Source organism: Pongo abelii, chromosome 14 (assembly GCF_028885655.2).
Source record: "Pongo abelii isolate AG06213 chromosome 14, NHGRI_mPonAbe1-v2.0_pri, whole genome shotgun sequence".
NCBI lineage: Eukaryota > Metazoa > Chordata > Mammalia > Primates > Hominidae > Pongo > Pongo abelii.
In genome coordinates, this window is record NC_071999.2 from 1,781,615 (window position 1) to 1,806,552 (window position 24,938).

Sequence of the window (24,938 nt, forward strand, 5' to 3'; positions counted from 1 at the left end):
AGATATTGGTGAACAGCAAATGCTGCTGCCTGATCATTCCTCTGGAAGTTTTGTCTCAGAGGAGTACCTGGCCATGTGAGGTGTCAGTCTTCCCCTACTGGGGGGTGCCTCCCAGTTAGGCTACTCAGGGGTCAGGGACCCACTTGAGGAGGCAGTCTGTCCATTCTTACATCTCCAGCTGCGTGCTGGGAGAACCACTACTCTCTTCAAAGCTGTCAGACAGGGACATTTAAGTCTGTAGAGTTTTCTGCTGCCTTTTGTTTGGCTATGCCCTGCCCCCAGAGGTGGAGTCTACAGAGGCAGGCAAGCCTCTTTGAGCTGCGGTGGGCTCCACCCAGTTCGAGCTTGCTGGTCACTTTGTTTACCTACTCAAGCCTCGGCAATGGCGGGCGCCCCTCTCTCAGCCTCACTGCCGCCTTGCAGTTTGACCTCAGACTGCTGTGCTAGCAATGAGTGAGGCTCCTTGGGTGTAGGTCCCTCCTAGCCAGGCGTGGGATATAATCTCCTGTTTTGGGGTCAGGGGAGTGGGGAGGGATAGTGTTAGGAGATATACCTTAGCCGTTTGCTAAGTCGGTTGGAAAAGTGCAGTATTAGGGTGGGAGTGATCCAATTTTCCAGGTGCCATCCGTCACCCCTTTGACTAGGAAAGGGAATTCCCTGACCCCTTGTTCTTCCCGGGTGAGGCGATGCCTCGCACTGCTTCGGCTTATGCTCGGTGCGCTGTACCCACTGTCCTGCACCCACTGTCTGACACTCCCCAGTGAGATGAACCCGGTACCTCAGCTGGAAATGCAGAAATCACCCATCTTCTGCGTCGCTCACGCTGGGAGCTGTAGACTGGAGCTGTTCCTATTCCCTTATCAGCTTCCATTCCAGCCCACAAGGACAAAGGTGTCACATACATATCCACTGTGGCAAACCTGTCCTCAGCAGGGAGTTTCCCCAGTACTACTCTCCCCTCTGCTCTGAGCCTACTTGCTTCTTTGTAATGTTTCCACTTTCTGTCCCACTCCCTAATAGATGATTTGTCCTCTCTGCCCAGCCCCCTAGTTCTGATATTTGGATTGTCTGTGATGTGGGTAGTACTTTGGAGGTAGAACCAAAGCCTTGTTGATTGATTGGATTGGGAGTTTCTAACTAACTTTTATTAAAGGCACTGATTAAGAATCTATTATATAAAGTAAAGTAAGATTATGATCCAATAAGGCAGATTCCACAAGTAGCACAGGAAGAATTGGTTTCTAGTACACTTCATGCTTCAGGACAGGAAATCCAGAAAAAATTCTGTGGTACGTTAAATGTGTACTGTAAGTTTCATTTCCATGTGAAAACTGTAGTTAGCTAAAAAGTACATCCATGAAGAATCCTGATTAAACTTGTGTAATCCTGGTTAAACTAGCTACTAGGTAAACAATAATTTCACAACAAATCAAGAACTCTGAAAAGCATTTCTTCTGAATATTTTATTCAGAAAAAAACACAAAAAGATGAGGCAGAAACAAAAATCCCAGTCACTTGCAGTATCTGTCGGCTTTCAATTTGGCTCTCCTGTTTAAACAAAGAAAAATAAAAAAATTAATCTATGTAAAACATGCCATATATATTCAACTGCTACTAAATATAAAAAGCTTTAAAACTGTGTGTTCAATTTTGGTTATTACCACAACACTTATATTAAAATATGTATACTTTTAAATTTGGTTTCTATAAAAAATGGATTCTAATCTTATAAAAGTTATTTCCTAATATTCAATAAATGTTGCCTAAGGGCTTTTTCAATCCAAATAGCAATTTTAATTATTCCGGAATTTAAGGGTGCTCTGAATTTCCATTTAACAGGGTGAGAATGCTGTATTATTAATTACAAGTGATAAAAGTTACAGGACATACAGCTTATTCTGCTTTAGAGTCCACATCCTGATTATATTTTATATCCTCTTCTTGATTTCTTACAACTAGATACATATTCATTTGCTCAGCTGGAAAAAATTCTTAACATTATTTACTGACTTTAGGTATGAACTCTACCAGCTAGTTAACAGGAAATATGTAATTAAACATTGCCTTTATCAAGTAATGTACAAAAAGGGTAAGAGTAACTTTGGAACATACGACTTGAATGAGCGGCTGGTGATTATCAAAATCTGGCACTTAATTGATGTATACTTGTACACTCACAACTAAACATCTGTTTTTCTGTGTTGTAACTCTAGGACATTACTTATCTACATAGGAAGAGTAATAAATATTAATAATGTGCTAGGATGATTATGAAAACTGAACCCTCAAGAAAAAAAAGCATTTAGCTCAGTGCTCTGTCCTAGAGGCTACATGGTGTTGCCTCTTCTTGTCCATCAGTTTTCATTTTTTCAGACAGGGTCTTGCTCTGTCACCCAGGCTGGAATGCAGTGGTGATCAGAGCTTACTGCAGCCTTGAACTCCTGGGCTCAAACAATCCTCCTGTCTCAGCCTCCCAAGTAGCTGGGCCTACAGGCATGCACCACCATCCCCAGCTAATTAGGTAATTTATTTTGAAAGCACTTTGAGAAGCACTTCACTGTCAAATCTGTAGGTCTAAAAGGAAAAGCATACATACACATAATTGATTTCACATTGTTTTACATTTCCTTTGTCTTCTTCTGGAATGTCATCTTTTTTCTTGGTTTCTCTTTCAGCGCAGGATCTAATCTAGATATTGCAAAAGAGAATCCAACGGGTTATATGTTTATCTTCCACCTTCCCCACTTTACATATCACATAAGAACATTCGAGATGATTTCTTATGCAGAAGAAAAAATTAACTGAGCAACAATATTCAGAAAAAGACGGGTTCTGGCTATGTGTTTTTACTTCATATATATAATCTATATGAGTAAGTGCTATCATATGCTTCCTCCTCAGCCCTTGTGTCAGAAACACTACAGACAAAATTATTTCAGAAACATTTCATACATCAGATCCTGCTAGGCAATAAAGCAATCATTAATTTAAATTTGTCCTCCAAGTGAATATACTAGGATGAAATTATCCCTAGTAGACAAGTGTCATTTGATCAGATTGAAAGCTCAATAGCTATTTTACATTGCACAGGCTATTACCAAACTATTAAAACTTTTAACATTACACAACTTGCTTTTAATTAATTGGAACCCACCTCTTTTAGTAGCTTCTTATGTCTTCCTAAGTTGGATAGATGTTTACTATCACATGTCATAAGTTAATTAATCTGCATTCAACAATTAGGATCACCCACAGGACAGGAAATGGGCAATGGTAAGGATTCATGTCTCCTAAGGGATCTCTGTGGCCAGAGTCCAGTTTCAGAGCTGCTTAGAAAGTGATGACAAATAACATGTTTGTGCCAATGACATGTTTGTGACAGTTTTGATTTGAGGGGTCCCAGACCTCAAAATATTCCCTGCTAGGGCCTGTAACACAATGCTACCTTTAGTAAGAGGGATCTGTGTTCTGGTAGATAAGACAAGGTCCTAAAGGTGAAGGGCTGACAGAGATTAATTAGGACAGCCTGCAATTAAATGGTACAAAAAGAGTCCTAAATAATCACTGTTCAGAGCTTCCAAGTAATTGACTAACCAAAGAGACCCAGAAAACTTTGTATTTCATCTGAAAATTGCTTTAAATAGTGAAAAATGCAATCTTTGTGTATCTTTGTGTCTTTGTATAAGTGAACAGCACAGCATATGTTTGCAATTGTTGCCTTCAATAACACTTTTGTGATGATATCCAGATGAAAAAAATTTAAACATGATACAATAAAATATAAATAAATTAAATTAAATGCAAGTCACAAACCCATCTGCATTTCCTCAATGACCTGTTTCCTGAGAAGCAATGTGCTATGAAATACTGAGAGTGGCCTCTGGAGTCAGCTGAGCCTGGGTACCCATCCTGTCTTAGCACACCTTGAAATCACTGTGATTTCCATGAACTGACTGACAAAAACCACGAGGATGTAAGGAGGGTCAGAGGCTGTCTTCCTGTCTGTAAGGCTGAGCTCACATCCACCTGACAGGAGCATTATGGAAATTCAAGACTACAACGCATGTGCCGGATGCATGCAGTGAAAAAATATAGCATTTCACTTCTCTAACTGTAAGAAAATATCTACATTTTAGATTGAAATTGTTTGAGCTTTAGATTTGAAATTATCTGAAATTAAAACTATTCTAAAAAGAAAATCAAACATATGACCGGAAATCTAACATGAATCATGTCCAGAGAATTGAGAGATGCTTTTAAATTACAATGACAGTAGAGAAAAATGTAACAAATTTTTATGCTCTAATTATAAGAATGAAGGGCATTTTAGAAAAGGCATTTGCCCCCTCTCTTAGAGCCTTCCACTCTGGCCCCCACAATGCCAGCAAATCTGGGTCAGACTGGATGCAACTTGTGATTCCCAACAGAGACAAACAAAGCAAGGTTCACGATGCTCAGTACTGCGTTGGAATGCCAAGACACAGAAAAACCATGTGTCAAGAAGGGGGGAGTTATTCTTTAGACACATCCTGGTATATGTTTATCATTAAAGATCAGTGGCTTTTGTGAGTCTAAGAAATTAAGCCTTAAATGTTTTCATCAAATTCCAGTTAACTACCTGATTTACCTAGGTTATATTAACAGTATTATTTAGAATTTCACCTTGATATGAAGATGTCTGTTTAACTTTTACAATGATGTAAAACAAACAGTAGGATTAGGGAGGGCACAGGCCACTGGTGCAATGGATAACGTGTCTAACTACGGATGAGGGAATTTAGCCTGGAATAAGGAACTTTTATTTCCAGCTTAGTGAGGCACACACATTTTAAAAATAAAATAAAAATCATGTTTTATGTGATTCATGTTTCTCCTAATGCAAAGAAGACAGGTACTATTAATAAAAATATTTTTAAAATGTGAGGGCTAAGGCCTCAGAAGTTCTGCTATGATTTTTTGTTTCATAGAGTGATTATCATCACAGAAGCTCAAGCATTACATAAATACAAACGCATATACCCCGACCTGGTAATTCTGCTTCTGGAAATTTATCTTCAGGTCCACCCGCACATCTACAAATTGATGCATATTCAATGTTACGTACTGCAGCACTGTTTATAAGAGCAAAAGACTGGAAACAGCCTAACTTTCCATCTATAAAAGACTACATAAATTAAGGTACATCCCTAAAATGGAATATTATGTGGCTGTTAAAAAAGAGAGAGAGAGAAAGAGAAGAAAAGCAAGAAAAAGAGAAAATTTTGTACATTCAAACTAATAGTAGAAAACTCTCCAAGATACCATTTTAAGGAAAAAAAAAATCAAAAGCTGAGAAGACTATAGAGGAGGCTGCCTTTAGTGTAAAAAAGTTGAAAATTACAAATGTATTCATATGTTTATAAAGAAATTTTAGGAGGCTATAAAAAAACAAAACAAAGGGAAAGAGGAACAGGAGCTGGGACACAGGTGAGTAAGATGCATGGCAGGCATATGTCTTCATCTTCATATGCTTTTATTTAAAAATGTTGGATCACGTGTACATGTTATCTATTTTAAAAATTAGATTTTAAAATACAAGCAAGAAAACAAGAAAATGAAAGCTTAAAAAGAGCATGTGGAACTACCAGAAAAAGATACTAATCCATGGAGATAATGGCAAGGTAGCTCCTAGATGCACTGATTTCTCTACCACATTGTATAAACAAGCCATCCACTATGGCATTTATAATTAAAAATGAGTCTATTTGAAACAGCACATTATAAAAAGCTATTAACTAAATCTTTAAAGTGACAGTAAATGATGATTTAACATTTTAAAGAGATAGTCACATCGCATGTGTGAATGCAGTCATCCGTATAAAATGTCATCATTACCTTGATCATTTCCTCTTCTCCTGCTGTTTTACTTTTTGCTTCTATGTCTCCTGCTTCATTGCATCTAATAAAGCAGCTATTTGAGGCCAATAAAGCCATTTTCCCCTAAGTGAAACAAAATAACAAAATAGCCATGAGGATACTTCTTCTAGAAGAAACATTAAGTGTTTAGACTGAATTAATTTTTCCTCCCTGATTTAAAAATCACAGAAAAGAACTTAAGAGAGGAACGTGGAAAATATAATACAAGAACATATAGAAAAGGAAACCAAAATCACCTTTCATTTTACTATTCAAAGATTACCACAATAAACATTTGTAGTGTATCTTCCTAGTAGGACTAAATTCTAATTAGATGAGGTAGGATTGCTTCCTTTCTAAAAGATCTACTGAAGATAAAACTGTTTAGTTCTGTTTGAAAAATTAACTTTAAAGACAGGAACATAATTATGAATGCATACTTTATTCAAATATTAGCATTTTAAGTAACATTTATTTTCTTCAGAATTAGAAAACATGAAAAGGTATATACAATGCCTTTGGTGTTTTGAATTTAAGAATCAATGTCTGAGGGACTTTTGTGTGTGAAAATAAATATTCATATACTTTTTTAGTTGTTTAATGTTTGATGTATTACACTGCTATTAAACAAAACTTTGAAAACTGATTTTCTTGTGTATCTAAATCTGGGTTATAAATTTGGTTAGCTTAACTCCCGTAACAAATAAAATGTTTATTTATATCTTGTATTTCGTTGATTCTTTTGGAAAACTTGGAATACCATAACATTTAGACAAAATATTTATAAATATAATGATTAAAAAATATGTTAACCTTATATCACATCCAGTTAAAAACGTGCTGATAAGATGGATTTAATATCTTAGTCAAGTCACAAGGGCTGGGTGGTCTCTCATCTGGATGGCTCCTGGTGAGCCCTGGAACATGGCGGTTCACATCGCATGGTGTGGTCCAGGCGATTTAAACCTCTGCCGCAGATTATTCAGCTGAGTCCTTTTTGCAACAGAGTTTTAAGACCCTCTTTCATTTAAATTTAAATTTTTGAAACTTAGTGTCCTTCCTAAAAATAAAATGAAATGAAATTTCCTAAAGTGTTGTATTATTAGTACTATCTAAGTCATCACCCTGGCCTTATGAAATATTGGCATTTTCTACTGGTGTAACTTTTATTAGAAGTATCTCATCATAACTAGTAGGATCATCTCAAAGCGGTTGCAACACATTACAGGTAATGAAATCAATGTAGTGTTTCCTGAATTGTATTGGGTGGGTGGGGGGGGAAAAGGAATACACACAGACACACAGAGGAAGGGGTAAAAGAGAATAAGAAATATCAAGGTGCATAACACATGGATAAGTAAGTATTGTTAAGTACAACTCTTGCTTTGGTTATACATATGTGTGTACTGGGCTGCAATGTAAAAATGCATTTCTCAATGGATTAGGTCAAAATAGTTTTCAAGTCACTGACAAGATTTTATCCTAGGGGATGAGGAACTTAGTCTAAGTGATTACCTCTTTCTGGTAGGATGTTTGTTTAATCTGTCATCTTAGAAAACACTGCTGACTTCCTATTTTCAGTTCATTATTGTATACTACCAAAGCTGCTACTCAAAGGCTGAGCTTATCTTCTATTTGCTTGTTCTGCGTGGTGCCCACTGGTCCTTACTGTTTCTGATATAGTTATCTACTTTTTAAAGACAGTTTAGCACTCACATATTTTTGTTCAATCTTTACTTCTCACACAAACAGAAAAGGGAAATTATGTATTCTGTATCAACAAAGATTTAACAAAACATCCATATACTACAACTGTCTACTTACTAAAATTAAGAATTAGTATATTATCTTTTTTCTTCTTATATTAAAACTATCTTTTCATAAACTATTAGCTTATGAACTGAAAGTCTTTTAGAGATAATTTACTTCAATGAACTATAATTATTTATATTTTATACGCAAATTGTCACAACTTGGTCTTAGCTGGCTCCACAGTTCGCTTACAGTCTGTAATGTTTCTGAAAGCATCCATGATTTCTGCTACAAAGAAGATACTTAGGAACTATTCTGTTTTCCTACTCTGAGACCTAAAATTGACTGGTTCTTCAATGGTAATGAGATCAATATCTAGGCACTAAGTGTATACAGAAATAATTGTGGGCAAAAGTACTAATGCTATTTTTGTTGCACTATATTTTGAGATCTCTTTTAGGCTCTATGTTCTTACTGATTTATTCCAGTTTAATATATTATACTATTGCATCCTACTTTTTCTTTTTAAATATATTATGATTGACTGTTACAGACTTTCTGTTAAACTGACAGGAAGATTTTATAAACAATAACAGCACTTACATTTTGAAAGACTGGTTCCCCCTGTTCTCTTGGTCCAGTTGCATCTGAACGCTCAACAAGAAGTTCATCTGAATTTATACCAAGATATTTTCCATAGGCAGATTTCAGGGCAATTCTATACATTAATAAGATAGATAAAAGTTAAAAACTGAGAGAAAATTAATTATAGAACATCAAAACAGGACATGTGTATGTGTGTGGGTGTGTACATATCTAAAATTTCAGACTGGACATATACCAAGTGTTCAAAAGATGCATGTGGCTGAGTGGTGACTCACTCCTGTAATCTCTGTGCTTTGGGAAGCCAATGGGAGAACTGCTTGAGGCAAGAAGTTCAAGATCAGCCTGGACAACAGAGTGAGACTCCATCTCTACAAAAAATTTAAAAAGTTAGCTGGGCATGGTGGTGTGCGCAGTTTTAAATTTAGTTTTATATTTTGCTTTTTTAATATAAACATTGTACCTTACATATTATGTAACAAATATTTTCAAAATTCATCATTCTTCAATTATACCTCTTTAGTTATAAAGTTCAATAATACAGTACTAAAACTTACTTTTTCACTTATCATAAATAGTTCTATTTACATCTATTCTGTATATAAAACTGATTTATCCTTAGAAAAAATTCCCAGAAATAATTGGATCGAAGGGTATAAACTATAAAGTTCTTATGTCATCAAATTGTTTTCCAGAAAATGCTGCTTCCATTTACATTCTTACCTTAAATTAACAGAGTATGTTTTGTCTCATGGATTTTTTTTTAAACATTATGACTCTAAAAAAATACTTGAAAACCTGATATGGAAAAAAAACAGTATCCTATTAATTTGCATTTTAGTAGTTAACTAGAATAACAATTGATTTTCTTTTCCTTTCCTTTTTAGTTTTTAGATTATCTGGTAATGTCCCTTGTCCATTTTTCTATTCAGATCTGATTGTTCGCAATTTTTCTACTGGGGTCTTCAGTGCTATGAATTCTATACAAGATACATATGAAGAGTAAAAACTCACTGCCTATTAAGGTTGTTGCAAATATTTTCCTCATTTGTCAGTTAATTTTCTTTATAATCCTTTTTTGTTTATAATTGTAAAGCAGTTTAAAACTATTGAATTTTTTCTTCCTCTGCTTTTATTCTTTGCCTTTCACCCTACTTATCAGACTTTCAAAGAAACTCTAGAAATAATCATCTTAATGTGATTTTTTAAAATTATGATTTCTTTCACCTTACCAAGAATTTCCTCGGATGCCAGAATTGACTTTTACTCCTTCATACGTTAATGATTATATAACGGAAATCATTATCGTGTTGATATAACCAATTACTAAAATATGTAAATTCACTTTCAGTATCTTTTACCCAAAGAATCATTCTATAATTCTGCACAAAGTGAGAATTAAAAAGGTTATTTTATAAACTGATTGTAAAAATAGTGAGTAAAAATATTCTTTTGTCGTTACGATGCTGTAACATTCTCTGCTGGTTTCAACAATATTCCTTTTTTTAGTCTTCCTGTTTGTCTTTAGACTTCCAAACAGGGAGTTTAAATATCATAGCAACAATGAACCAGGTTTTGTACTATTTTATTTATTTTTTAATCTATCTTATTTGGTGTGTGAAATTATTAATCTTCATTTTTTAACTTACACATCTTTTTTCCAGCCTAGCATTATATATTGATAGGAAATCCATTAAAAGTAGATCACAAAATCTACTTTTCAAAAAAGCTATTTTGTTTTTTATATCAAAATTACCATGGGCTTAAGACAGATACTACAATTAAATTTTTAAAATAACTGGTTACTAATTATATTACAACATAAGCTCACCTGGGAATAGATAATTTGACAGCCATAAACTGCTCTGGAAGACTAAGGCCCTCATCAGTTATTGGAGAAAAAAAATTTGAAAATAAATTTGACATTTGCTGTAAATATAAAGACATTATTTTGCTTTAAAAAATGTGGTTATTTTCTTCTGCAATTAAATGTAAGAATATTCAGATATACTGATGTCACTGTAATACTATATCTTTGGAATCAAGATCTATTTTACCTTCTTTTAACTACAGTGTTAATTTTATACACTGAGTAAGACAGGGTGATTAATGCTTATTTAATAACTTTCGAGATAGCTTCTCTTTATGTTTTAAAATACGGTCATAAATAAGCACTTATTTAAAAAGCTAAATGCTTTCATTTATTCAATGGATGGCCTTGCTGACCAAATGATACTGCTTTTTATCTTCTAATTACTTTGTATCTCATTAGTGCTTCCTCTAATGGGCTAAAGAAAATGAGGAAACTTCAAATTGTTAAATGCACCCAGGTTAGTTTTGGTAACAGGTCTGAATAAAAAAGAAATTCAAACATGTTTGACTCAAATAGGTTTTCTTTTTTCTTTCCACTTACTATTTTAATTATTCATGTTGTTTTGATTTCCAAAGATACTCTTCTGGAACTACACGGAATGTTTTCCAATGCTTATATTAGAAAGAGGGACTTGCCAATGGCTGGTAAATATTAAGGAATTAAAAAAAAATGGAAGAGTCAAATGCAATGGTTCCATTCCTTTGGAAAATGTTTGAGACTAGTTAGAGTTTGGCCTAAGTGAATGAATGTCCTAAAATCTACACTTGTGGCAGGATCTTCCCTTCCAGACACAAAGCTTCTTTGCGTGGAGCTCCCAGGGTAAAAAGACCATTGTCGAGTGCTTGTATATAGGTTCCCTCATCCATTTCAATGGCTATGGTTCCTGAAATTTTGCCAAAGTTTTTTACTCTCCACCAGATTCCTAAAAAATAAAATTGACATTTCAACTTTATATTTTAGTTTTGACACAGAGTTCTTTGTTATTATAACTTAGTTTTAAAAACTTTTTATTTTCAGTCGTAAGAAATCATACAAAGGTCTCACATATCCTTTAATCACTTTGTCTCAATGATGACATCTTGCATAAGTATCATACACTGTTAGAATCAGGAAACTGACATTGATATAATCCATGAAGCTTATTCAGATTTCACCAGTTTTACATGTGTATGTTAGCATGTATCTGCACAGATTCATGCAACTACCAGCACAGTCAGAATTAGGTTTTTAAGATACAAAATAGCAACATACAGCCAACCATGGGGGTGCATGCCTGTAATCCCAGCTACTCGGGGAGCTGGGAAAGAGAATCACTTGAGCTCAGGAGTTCAAGGTTAGAGTGAGCTATGATCACTCCACTGCACTCTAGCCTGAGTGACAGAGCAAGGTCCTGTCTGAAAAAAAGACCAAAACAAAAGACAATATGTAAAACATACAAATTGATATATGGAGAACGGTCTCTCTCATGATAGACCCCAGCCATCTATTCATGCCTGCTTTCCAGAGGCAATGCCTATCATAATGTTTCTTAAAAATGCCTCTACAGGAAGACTTTCTAGCATAGTAATCTTTTTTTTTTTTTTTTGAGACGGAGTCTCACTCTTTCGCCGAGGCTGGAGTGCAGTGACGTGATCTTGGCTTATTGCTACCTCTGCCTCCCGGGTTCAAACAATTCTCTGCCTCAGCTTCCTGAGTAGCTGGGGTTACAAGAGCCTGCCACAATGCCCGAATAATTTTTTTTTTATTTTCAGTAGAGACGGGTTTTCACCACATTGGCCAGGATGGTCTTGAACTCCTGACCTCGTGATCCACGCGCCTCTGCCTCCCAAAGTGCTGGGATTACAGGTGTGAGCCACGGCACCCTGCCAGTAATCTTCACTATGAGTTTAGATTGAAAGCAAAACGAGCAGAATCTGTGTCTGCGTATACTAATTTCCAATTTGCCAATAGAAATGTTAGACTCTAGCAAAAATTATTTTAACGGTTGTTATAAAAGTTTATATCTTAATGTTAAAAATTATACTCAAACCTCCTCCTAAATTGCACTTTAACTAGACTAGAAATGAGCCAATCATCAACTGGATATGACATATTAAGGAATTCTTGTTAATTTTACAAGGTCTGATAATGACATAGTATAATGTATAAAAATAAAGAACAAAACAGGTGATGAGAGAAATACATATCACGTTAAGAAATGTACACTTATGTACTTATGGGTAAAATGACATAATATCTGTGATTTTACTTAAAATTTTCCAGAAAAAAAATGTGTGTGTGGGTGATTAAGTAAATGAAACGAGATTGGCAAAATATTGATAATTAATGTTGGGGCCTGGGCACATGGGGACTCATTATATTCTTCTATGTATGGGTTAGTTTGGATATTTCCATAATAAAAAGGTTTTAAAGATTCAGTTAATTCCACTGCACAAAATTCTCTATTCAACTAAACATTTCATGCTTTTCATAATCAATTTTAAAATACATAAAATTTTAGCTAAAATGAAGTTGGACCCTTATCTAACACCAAATACAAAAGGTAACTTAAAATAGACCAAAGACCTAAATATAAGAGCTAAAGTTAGAAAACTTTTAGAAGAAAATGGGAAAAGCTTCACGAAAATGAATTTGGCAATGATTTCTTATATAGAACATCAAAGGCACAGGCAACAAAAGAAAACATAGACAAACTGGACTTCATCAGAATTAAAAACTTTTGTGCGTCAAGAACCACTGTCAACAGAGTAAAAGGCAACCCAGAGAATGAAGAAAATATTTCTAAATTACATACATTGTAAGGAATTCACATCCAGACTATATAGAGAACTCCAAAAAGACAAATACCACAATTCAAAACTGGGCAAAGGATATACACGGACATTGCTCCAAAGATGATATACAAATGGCCAATAAGCACTTCAAAAGACGCTCAACACCACTAGTTACTAGGGAAATATAAATCAAAACCATAATGCAATACCACTTCACACCCATTAGAATGCTATTATCAAAACAAACAAAAAACAAAAAACAGAAACCAAGAAAACCAGAAAAACAAATGTTTGGCAGGATGTGGAGAAACTGAAACCCTCTGCAATGCTGGTGGGAAGGAAAAATGGTGCATGCATTTAAATGCCACTGAAGTGTATACGGAAAAATAGAAAAACTGGCAAATTCTATATTCTGTGTATTTTACCTCCACACACACACAAAACCAATGGAGAAAAAGAACATTAATCAAAATTAAAATTTCAGCTAAAGACGATTAGAAAGCAATAAAACTAATGACAATTTAGATGACTGAGTTATAGCTGCAATTGTTTTCCGTAAAAGAAATAATGCTTTATTCAGAATCATTATGAACAGTGTTATGATTAGCAATTCTTATAAACGTAATAGTTAATAATTTTAAATTAGTTTTATTTTGTATGTTCTATGACACATTCACCAAGTACACTTAATATTAAATAAAATCATTTAAATATAACATCTCATTAATGTTTTGCAAATGAAGAAGAAATTTCTGGCAGACAAACTCCTCAAAATTTTCACACTCTGTCCAAGTAGGGAAATGATACAATAACATTACTTATAATATTGTCAACTGAAAAAGAAATTACTTTGAGCAGATGCCAGCATTTTTTCTCAATGAGATTTCAAAGAATAAGAAAGCTAAACACACTATCATCAAGAATTAAATGTGAGCATTCTGCCTACTTTCTGCAAGTGGCCTACATTCAACCTTTGGAGGTATGCTTATATGTTTAACGACTAAAGTAACGTAACATAATACTTAACAGTGCCACTCGGGGGTTTTAGCTGTGAAAAAGCAGTGGATCCTAAGAACAGTGGGCACTGAAGTTGCCTGTCTCTATGTCAGGTTACAGCTCAAGCTGTGTATATGCTGCAGACGCCCAAGCTGAATTTAAGAGAATCTGCTCTAAAACATTACCTGCTATTTAGACACATGCTTAAAGTTATTTCCTTTTAAACCTTAGGCAGATGGTGAAATAATCCCGCTGTGTTGTCTTACAATGCATAATAAAACTTTACACATATTTTCACATAGTTTAGAATGTTTACATATGTCTGCCATGCCTGTAATCTAGCACTTTGAGAGGTGGAAGCAAGAGAATCACTTAAGCCCAGGAGTTCAAAGTCAGCCTAGGTAACAAAAGGAGACCCCCATCTTTACAAAAAAAATTAAGAAATTAGCTGGGTATGGTGGTACAAGACTGTGGTCCCAGCTACTCGGGAGTCCGAGGTGAGAGGATTGCTTGAGCCTACCAGGTCGAGTGTGCACTGAGCCATGATCATGTCACTGCACTCCAGCCTGAGCAACAAAGCAAGAGCCTGTCTCAAAAAAAAAAAAGGCCTGATGCACCAGAGTCATGGCTGATAAGATACTACCAGGGCACCCTCATTCTAGCATCAATGCTGTGTGACAGCTCACCTCGCCTTCTGACTAACCCAGTGCTTCTGTGCTAAGGGCCCCTTTAAATCTCTGCCTTCATTATTTGCTTGGCACAAAGGAAAGATATATCTTAGATTTGGAAATGGAATTTTCTTCCCCAATCTTACTGTAGTCTAAGTACCCTTCACAGACCTTCTATTAACCCATAGCTTACTTAGCTTTAGATCCTGGGTAAATCAAATCTGTGTTTTGCAAACTACAATATTGTAAGTTCAATTGCTTCTGAATCTAGCAGAGCTCAGTGAAACTCCTTGCTTACAGACATGCTCATTTTTATTAATGTCACACATGGTATTCTCCATGTGAAAGACAGAATTTCTTTCATCCTATTTACCAATCCCTTCAGATCCTTGTGAGCAACCAACAGAACAGCCTTAAAAAATTAAAAGGTTTTTTTCTTTCCCTTCACAAATAGACAGACACATGCTTACTTATACGGCAAGTTTAGAAAATCCACAATGCAAAAGAAGGTGGAAGGACAAAGAGAAAAAGTCACAGAAGGACTTCCTCTTCCAGCCAAGATGGACTTGCCCTCCCACGATGACCAATGAGAAAACTGAAACTGGATAGAATATTTGAGAAAACTGTTTTTGGGGATTGGAACACAGGCAGAACAGGACTGTGATATTTGAGAACAGGAAAACACAGGAAGCAAATCTCACACACACTTCTGTTTTCTGCCGAATGGCAGTTTCTTGACCACACAGAGAGAGGTAGAGACCTCCAAAAATGAGGCAATGTCACTGTCACTAAGCTGAGAGTTTTGCAGTGCTAACATGTTTGGAGTTTATAGAATAAGGTACAGGAGAAGAGGGAACTACATACAGGTGAGGCCTCAAAAGTGTATGCGAAAGTTCTCTGCAGGTCTGGGGCCAAGGGCTGGGGGGAGTGCATACAGCAAACCGGCTCCACAAGGCCTATGCAGAGTGGCTGGCACTTCTGAGGGCTGACTGGAGATGCCAGAGATCACACAAATTTGGGACATAGCAGAGTGGTGAGAACTCACCAAGTATACCTAGAACATGTGACAGAGGCCCATGAGGATGAGCCTTTCCTAGAGTAAGAGTCACTGTCTAAGTCTACAGGCAAAAACCTAATAAATAAGCACAAACTAACAAAGGCCCAGGCTTGACAGGAGGAAAAGGGTGGTCAAATAATTTAACTAGGCATCAAGACATTTAACAGAAATAAAGGTTAAAATGTTATGAAAATGAAAGACTGAATTTATAAGGAAGACTTAACAATCCTAAATGTGTACACATGACAGCTTCAAAATACTTTAAGCAAAAACTGCTCAAGTAGACAGATCTAGAATTACAGCTGGAGATTTTAACATCACTCTCACTACATTGTAGGATGAGTAAAAAATCAGTAAGGACACAGAAGATGTGCATGGTCACAAGCTCCACCAGTTGATCTAACTGACATCTAAAGAACACTGAACCGCCAGGCGCCACGGTTCACATCCTTAATCCCAGCACTTTGGGAGGCTGAGGCAGGCGGATCGCCTGAGGTCAGGAGTTTGAGAACAGCTTGGCCAACGTGGTGAAACCCCGCCTCTATTAAAAATATTTAAAAAATTAGCCAGGCGTGGTGGTAGGTGCCTGTAATTCCAGCTCCTCCGGAGGCTGAGGCAGGAGAATCACTTGAACCTGGGCGGTGGAGGCTGCAGTGAGCCGAGATAGTGCCACTGCACTCCAGCCTGCTGGGCAACAGAGCGCGACTTCATCTCCAAAAAACAAAAACAAAAAAAACCCTGAACCAACATCTGCAGAATACACATTCTTTTCAAGTGTACATGGAAATTCACTAAGAAAGTATGTTCTCCAACTATACTATGAATGAATTAGAAATCAGCAACAATAACATACCTACAATATCTGTATGTAGTAGAAATTAAAATCAATACACTTTTAGATAACTCAAGTGTCCATGAAAAGAAAAATCACAAGGAAAACTAGATGATATTTTGAATGGAATGAAAATGAAAGCAAAATGTGTTGACTATAACTAAAACTAAAGTGGAATGAAGAGATCTAACTTCCTTCTTAAGAAGCAATAAAACAAGAGCAAAGAAAACTGAAAATAAGTTAAAGGGAGGAAAAAAAAAGACTGAAAATAAATGAAATAGAAAATGAAAAAAAGAGAAAATAAGTAATACTGAAACAGGCTTGTCCAACCTGAGGGTTGCATGTGGCCCAGGCCAGATTTGAATGCAGCCCAACATAAATTCATAAACTTTCTTGAAACATTATGAGAGTTTTTTTGCTTTTTCTTTTTTTTTGGCTTATCAGCTTATCGTTAGTGTATTTTATGCGTGGCCTAAGACAGCTCTTCTTCCATTGTGGTCCAGGGAAGTTAAAGATTGAATACCCCTGTACTAAAATATCATTAATGATCTAAAATAAGTGATCTTATAAAGAATTGATAAACCTCCAGCTAGACTGACTGATCCAGGAAAAAACAGAAAAAACACAAATTACCAATATGAAGAGACTGCAATACAGATTAGATTCTACAGGCATTAAAAGGATATTAAAGGAATATTCTGAACAATTTTATCCCAATAAATCCAACAACTTGGATGAAAGGAAATTTTCCTAAAAGACACAAATTAACAAAACTGACAACAGATAAATCTGAAAATGTCTCTTAAAAAATCTTAATTCTCCCACAAAAAACTAAAACCAAACCAAACAAAACCCTCTAGGTTCAGATGACTTCACTGGTATATCCTATCAAACATGTAAAGAAGAAATCATACCCATCTTATACAGCTATTTCCAAAAACAGGGAAGGACAGCACTTTCCATCTAATTTTATGACACCCAATATCACCTTGACACCAAAATCAAATAAAGACATTACAAGAAAAGGATACAAAAGTCCAATATCTCCCATCAACACCAATATAGAAATGTTAAAAAACAAAAAACCAAAAAAAACCTAGAAATCAAATCTAGCAATATCCCAAAGGACAATGTACCACAATCAAGTGGGGTTTATCTCAGGGATGTAAAGTTAGTTTAAAAGTTGAAAATGAAACCAATGTAATTCATAGGCAGAATGAAGAAAATTGTATAATCGTCTCAACAGATACAGAAAGAGGCATTTGACAGCATTAAACATCGTTATGATAAAAACTCCCAAGAAACAAAGTTTAAAAGGAATGTCCTCATCTTGATAAAGGTTTTCTCTGCAGACCCTACAGACATCATACCATATGGTGGACTACTGAAAGCTTTCTGCCTAAGCTTGGAAACAATGCAATTATGCCCATTCTCGCGACTTCTGTTCAACACTATGGAAGTCCTGAACAGTATAATAAACCAATAAAAAGCAAGACAAGACATAAGGATTAGAAAGAAAGAAGTAAAACGATAGTCACAGGAAACATAATTGCAAATTTCTTAGTTTTCTATATAAACAAACCACTAGAAGTAATAAGTGAAACAGAATTTTCAGACTACAAAGTCACTATACAAAAATCAATTGTAGATCTACATACTAACAGCAAAAAACTGGAAAATCAAATTCAAAAGTTCTATTGACAGTAGTGTAAAATTATAAAATACTTAAGAATAAATTTTTAAACACGCATGCAAGACTGCTACGTTGAAAATTATGAAATATTGAGGCCCAGTATTAAGATGTTGATTCTCCCCCAAATGATCTGGACTCAATACAATTCTCTGAGAAAATCCAACAGACTTCCCTGTAGAAATTAATAAACTAATAGTTAGTAAGTATAAAGTTGGAGGTCTCACACTACCTGATCTCAAGACTTCATGAAATTATAGCAATCAAGAGAAACATACCAACAGAAAAACAGACAATCGATAGAACAGAGTCCAGAAAAAGACCAATACATAGAAAGTTAATTGATTTTTTATGAAGATACGAAACTGGATTAATGGAAAAAGGAAACACCAGTGGTGCTGGCATAAATGGTTATCAAGATGTTAAAAAAAAAAAAAAGTAAATCTTGAAACCAGACTCACACCATGCCAAAAATTAATTTGAGATTAATGACAGATTTAATGTAAAAACTAAAACGATGATGCCTCTAAAAGACAATGTGCAATATTTTCCTGACTTTGGGGTAAGCAAAGATCTCTTAGATCAAAGAGATAAGGCAGTAACCATAAAAGAAAAAAATAAACTAAGCTTTATAAAAATTAAAAGCTTCTGACCATCCTGGCTAACATGGTGAAACCCCGTCGCTACTAAAAACACAAAAAATTAGCTGGGCGTGGTGTCAGGTGCCTGTAGTCCCAGCTACTTGGGAGGTTGAGGCAGGAGAATGGCATGAACCTGGGAGGTGGAGCTTGCAGTGAACCGAGATCACGCCACTGGCCTCCAGCCTGGGCGACAGAGCGAGACTCCATCTCAAAAAAAAAAAAAAAAAAAAAAGCTGTTCATCTGAAAACCACCATTAAGAAACTGAAAATGTAAAACTCAGACTGGGAGAAAAGACTGATAACACCATCAACTCTTGGCAAGGATGTAACTGGAGCACTAATTCATTCTTGGTGGGAGGGTAAAATGGCACAACCACTTTAGAAAATTTTTGGCAGTTTCTTACATAGTTAAACAGTCACCTAACCTTTGACACAGCAATTCCACATCTACGTATCTACCCTAGATATTTACCCTAATTTTAGAATTGTTGATTTGCCATTTGAAAAGCAATGATTCTTCGAGAACATTAGCTTTATACCATTCCATATTTTATATATTTTTTAAGCTACCATAATTTATGAAGATTCAAAATGCAACTTGCCAAGTTTTAAAAGAGAAAAAAAGGTATGGAAACAACTAAATGGAAAATAGGCTGGTTAAGTGTGTTTGGGTCAGTTTATTTCTAGTATCATTTACAGGCTACCCTGATATTTTATTTAAATTTTTCATTCATTTTAGAGTTAACAAAATAATGATTTTTCCTGTGAAGATACTTCGTTTACGAGACAACTGACTTCTATAACTAAAATGTATACATGTTCAAAGAAAATAACTTGTAAAATATATTTGGTTGAATAACATTTACATTAAGCCTTTAAAATTATGTATCACAATCTCCGGCTATTAAGCAGTCTAATGGTGCCTACTAAGTCAGAGAGTTGTAATTCTTCTCTCCTGTGCTCTGTTCTGACAATGAAGTAAAGGCATCAGTAGCATCTACTGTGCTAAAGAATAAATGGAATTTACAACTGTAGGTAATATTTAAGCACTTTAAGACAAATATGAATACATCATAAATTTCTAATTAGGAAAATATTTTCAATGAGATCTCAAGAAATGTTAACATTTTTCAGAATAGAGCACTGAAAACTGACTCACCAACCATATCAAGCTGGGTTTCTTCATCTTCTCTTTTTCTCTTCTTACCTTTGCTCTTTTTCTTCTTACTACAGGACATAATTTATATAGATGAGTTTAGGTATATTGATTTGTGTGATAAATAAATATCGTAAGATTGAAACTTGGAAGTCTTTTAAGCTGTTTCGTTTATAAATTATTGATTTAGGAAGACTTACATTGCTATGCCCTCTTAAATACAGTACTGAGAATTTGCTTCAGGCTTTGTACATATTATGTTAAAGTTCAAAGCAGATTGTAGAGCCACACTGCCAGATTTTAAATCCTGATTCTGTCACTTCTTAGCTCTACGATTTTTGGAAAAGGTACTGAATCTCTCTGGGAGTCAGTTTCCCCACTTAAAAAATTAGGATAATAACTTAACTCTCAAGGCTATTGTGAGAATTAAGAGGTAATATGCATCTTCACACATTGCTGGTGGAAATGTAAAATGGTGCAGCATCTACAGGAAACAGTTTGTGGTTCCTCAAAAAGTTAAAGAGTTACCATATGACCCAGCAATTTTACTCTTAAATATGTATACCCAAGGGAAATGAAAACATACGCCCACAAAAATATTACATAAGAATATTCACACTAGCATTAGTCACAATAGTCAAAAAGGGGAAACAACCTAAATGTTCATCAACTGATGAATGGATGAACAAAATGTTACATCCATACAATGGACTACTACGCAGCCATAAAAAGGAACAAGTGCTACAACAATGATGGACCTCAAAAATGTTATAAGTGAAAGAAGCCATATACAAAAGGCCACATGTTGCATGATTTCTTAGGAAATATTCACAATAGGCAATTTCACATAGATAGCAGACTAGTGGTTGCCAAGGACTAGGAGAGGGAGAGGATGGGATGTGACTGCTTTAATGGGTAGGAAGAGATTTCCTTCTGAGATGACGAAAATGCTGAGCAACTAGACAGTGGTGAACCTCTTGAATATATACTAAAATCCACTGACTGTACAAAAGGCTGAATTTTATAATTATGAATTACATCGCAATAAAAAAATAAAAAACCAAGAGCGATTTGAAAAAAGTTAACGTGCAAAGCGCCTACAATTTCTTGGCACATTGAAAGTGCTATATAAGCATTAACTATGATTATTACGATAATCTTAAGACACTCTTGTCTGCATTTTCATCATAAAGTTTTCAGAAGATAACTCTCCTCTCCTCACAGGAAATTCACACATTAAAAATCTCACATTCATTCAGGATATACCTGTCACTTATTCTGGCATCTTCATGAGCCCAGACTCCTCGAGAGGCTTCCCAAGGGCAGTGGCTTCAGCTCACTCCTTGATACTTTCTTTCCATCTCGCCTAAAAATATCAAAACCTCTGTTTATCACGGAGACCAGGAGGAATGCTAAATATTTGTATGCACAGTCAACCTCGGGCAAATCTGCCAGTTAAAAAAGAAGCAGGGATATGAGTGCACAGGTATTTTTCTCCTAAAGAGCTAATAAATTACCACTACGACCTCCTCCTCACATTTGGCTCAATTTATTTACTGCATATATGTTCTCTCATTTAATCCTCACCGTCTTCTAAAGGTATAAAAAATGGTCTGAAAGTATAAATGTGTAAACGGAGGTTCAAAGATATTTGATCTGTTAATGAGTAAATGGAAGTTCAGACATATTAAGCAATTTGCCACAAATTACAAAATTAGTAAATGACAGAGTGCAGGTTCCAGCCCACATCCCAATCAAAGCCCATATACACCTCAAAAATTCATCCTGTGTGATTCATCCTGGTTTCCCTCTACATATTAGCTTAGAAAAAGTTAATCAATAATTTTTCCAGGAAGAGACAATGGAGAAAATAATCATCCCTAACAAAGGAAGTTATTATCATGAACTACGAGATCAGACTAAGGCAGACCACCAGGCAGAGGCCTGGAGAGATGCCTCAGGGGACCCACACTCGTGGGTACGGGGCCACGGGTCACCCGCCCGTCTATCCTGTTTCCAGGGTCGTCCGCGCGGGAGGATGCTCCTCTCTGCACAGGCGCCAGGAACCGCGGTCCTGCCTCTGTCCAGCCTGGAGAGGGGCCAGGGCGAAGCCTGGGACGCCACAAAACCGGCTCTCCGGGCCACGACTTCTACCGGATTCGCGGGGGTGGAGTGCGTCCGAAAAGAACTGAGGAGGCTCCCGCTGGAGCTGCAGGACCCACCTCTTCGCCTTGTTTCCCTTGAGCACAAGCTTGGTCGACTTCACATAAGAGTTCTCGGCCATGGCTCCGGGAGACTCCTGCACGGAGAGGCTGAAGCCGACTCAGGACGAGTATGTGACCCGCAGCAGCACCAGGGCGGGGAGGAACAGAAGTGGAGGCGAAGTAAACACTCCTTGACAGCGTCTGTCCAGAACCCGCCTTCGTCTTGACCCAAACGCTGAATGGCTGAGATTTCCACTTCCGCATTTCTGCCGGAGAGCTACGGCGGCCGCAGAGGGCCGAAAGGTGTCCGCACGCAGCTGCTCCCTGGCTCCCTCTCGAGGAGCCCCTGAGGATTCGCGCCTCCCCAGGGGAGGAAAGCCCGCCTGAGGCGCCGGTGCTGGCTGTGGTGGGGCTGCCGGGCGCGCTGTGGAACCGCCTCCCGCTAGAGCTGCGGGCTGGCGACGGTCCCCGCGGGGGCGGGAAGCGGCTCAGGCTGCCCTCGCCCGCCTGTGGCGGCGCTTCTGGAAGCGCGGGCCACTGGTGCGCGGGTCACTCGGGGCTGTGCCTCGTGCGACTGTGTGTGCAGGAAACAAGCAGGAAATACCCTAAAATAGAATGAAGCGCCATGTTGAGGGCCGCGGACGTCACGAGTGCTGTGGGAATGTGGGCTGACGTGGAGAGTTATGGTGGCGCGTGTTACAGGCTCAGGGGTCAGGAAGAAGCCTAATTGTGGAGGCGGCATCTGAGGAGGGTCTTGAACGCTGGGCAGGCTTTTGCCCGATAGAGATGGAGGAAGCTAGTTCTGTCTGATGGAGGAAACAGGGTGTAGGCGTGGAGGGAGCCATGCAGCGCTGGTGTGAGGGGCCGCGAGCAGGCCAGGCCTGTAAAGCAGAGTAATGGGAACCAGGATAGAGAAGGCAAGTCGGGGTCCTGTGGTCGCTGAAGAATTTGAATGAAATCAGTAAACAGGTGAGAGGGATCCATCGCAAGAGCATGGGATGAAACGAGGAGTAGTCCACAGTGATTCCTCTGCAGAGGTGGGTATTATTCATCGCGTATGTGACACCAAAACGGTGGGTATTATTGACCCCGTATGTGACACCAAAACCACCCTACTCAAGCTGTGGCTCTTTCCCTAAAGTAGAAAACAGAGACCAGTTGGGTTCCAAGCATCCACGAAAACCTTATTAAATTCGTGATCCCTGGTGGCACCTTGGAGTCAGGATTGGCTCATCTCAAACCTGATTCAGAAACAAAACCATCTCAATGTGCAGAGATGAGCGGCCTTACCGCTATCATAACGTATTTTCTGGTGTTTTCACAGTGCTGCACTTCCTAATCCCCATTCCACCGCAATCCATATGCCGTGATGCCCAGAGGCATTAACAAAGGAGACACACAGGGGCTCCTCACGTTTGCTTTCCATGGTTTTGATGAAAATCTGTTTCCTCATCTCATACAATGTGGTTAGCAATAGTGTCATTTAGGGTTGAAGAATTAAATGGTACAAATTATATAGGGTGCTTATTATAACCTACATGGAAAATGACTAGGATATGTTAGCTATGCTCATCACCAACATCGTTATATGATGGTAATAATCAGATAGTCAAGAAGGCCGACACCAAGAAAATGGATACATGCTCTGAGGGAATGAATGTGGAGAGATCAGAAGGTCAAGAACAAAGCCGTACAACATGTCTGCAGTAAAGGGATAGAGAAAAGAAAGGCTATAAAAGAAATAATGAAACAGAGTTAGATTAAAATTATAAAATCAAAGCTCAGGAGAATTTCCAGAAAGAGTAATATCATTTAATATCATAGAAGTTTAGGAGCACAAGATGGAAAAAAGGCCTCTGGGTAACTGACATTGAGGCAGTCTTTAGGGAAGCTCCATTTCCAATAGAGAAGTAGACAGAAAGTCAGCTTGAAGCAGGGACTAGGTGAAGAAGCTGTTGGCTGGTCGCATGGGGAAATAAATGAGGGATGGCATATGCCATATTTCTGGATTTCATTCTTTCTTGCCCAGCCTCTATATATGCATAGAATTTGGCGAAAACTTACAAAAAATAAAAATGAAACCAATTTCATTTGTAGACTCAAATACAATGCTTTGTGTTAGAATCAAGATAAATTAATGTCTCTCCCTTCTATTGTCACCGTGAGTTTTGAAATTAAACATCAGCTTTTCTTCTTCATTAAAATCATTTTCAACTCCTCCCAGGTGTTGGTGGTTTGAGGGAGTTACATAAGCAGTCAGGTCTTGATGAGTAGAGGAGGAGGGAACAAACACTTTCAGCAAAGGCAGAATTCTGAAATTCTGCTCACATTTTTCTCCAGTAACTTTCCTGTTTGTGAGGTTATTCAGTCATAAAGATCCTAGTGAAATTTTTTTCAAGCTTGACTAATCATAATCACTGTGGACGTTTGTTTAAAATGTGTATTCCCAGGCCTCTCACCTGCTGATTCTGATTCAGGAGATCACGGATGGGACTCAGAACACATGTGTTTGACAAGTATCACAAGTGATTCTTATGGTCAGGCAAATTTGGGAATCTAACCAGGAATTTATGTTTTTATGACTGGCAGCTAGAAAAGATTCCTAGAGTCTTTGCTTTTTGAAAATAAAATATTTCTTTTTTAAAAGGAAACTTGTATGACTAGATACAACATTTATACATGTGGCACATGTACTATACTGTGTACTTTTGTCATATTTACAGTTAAAGATGTGTAAGAACACTCTGAGTAAAATTATATATTAAATGCAAAGAGGGGTGAGTCAGGGTGGGGGAGA

The 24,938-nt window shown here is 37.1% G+C and overlaps 1 long non-coding RNA gene across 3 annotated transcripts; it reads right to left on the reverse strand.

The window, feature by feature from the left end:
* Nucleotides 1-1,443: 1,443 nt before the first annotated feature.
* On the reverse strand, nucleotides 1,444-22,801 carry LOC134759872 (uncharacterized). Of its 3 annotated transcripts, none has more exons than XR_010136714.1 (9): nucleotides 22,160-22,801; nucleotides 21,204-21,303; nucleotides 19,941-20,008; nucleotides 8,489-11,517; nucleotides 8,251-8,365; nucleotides 5,875-5,979; nucleotides 5,026-5,072; nucleotides 2,597-2,688; nucleotides 1,444-1,548 (listed from the first exon to the last, which is right to left on the reverse strand). It is a non-coding gene; the product is annotated as an uncharacterized LOC134759872 (long non-coding RNA). The 3 variants fall into 3 exon arrangements; XR_010136713.1 differs by lacking the exon at nucleotides 5,026-5,072 and having other exon boundaries at nucleotides 8,489-8,621; nucleotides 10,082-11,045; nucleotides 22,160-22,382; XR_010136715.1 differs by lacking the exon at nucleotides 5,026-5,072 and having other exon boundaries at nucleotides 8,529-8,621; nucleotides 10,082-11,045; nucleotides 22,160-22,336.
* Nucleotides 22,802-24,938: the final 2,137 nt, after the last annotated feature.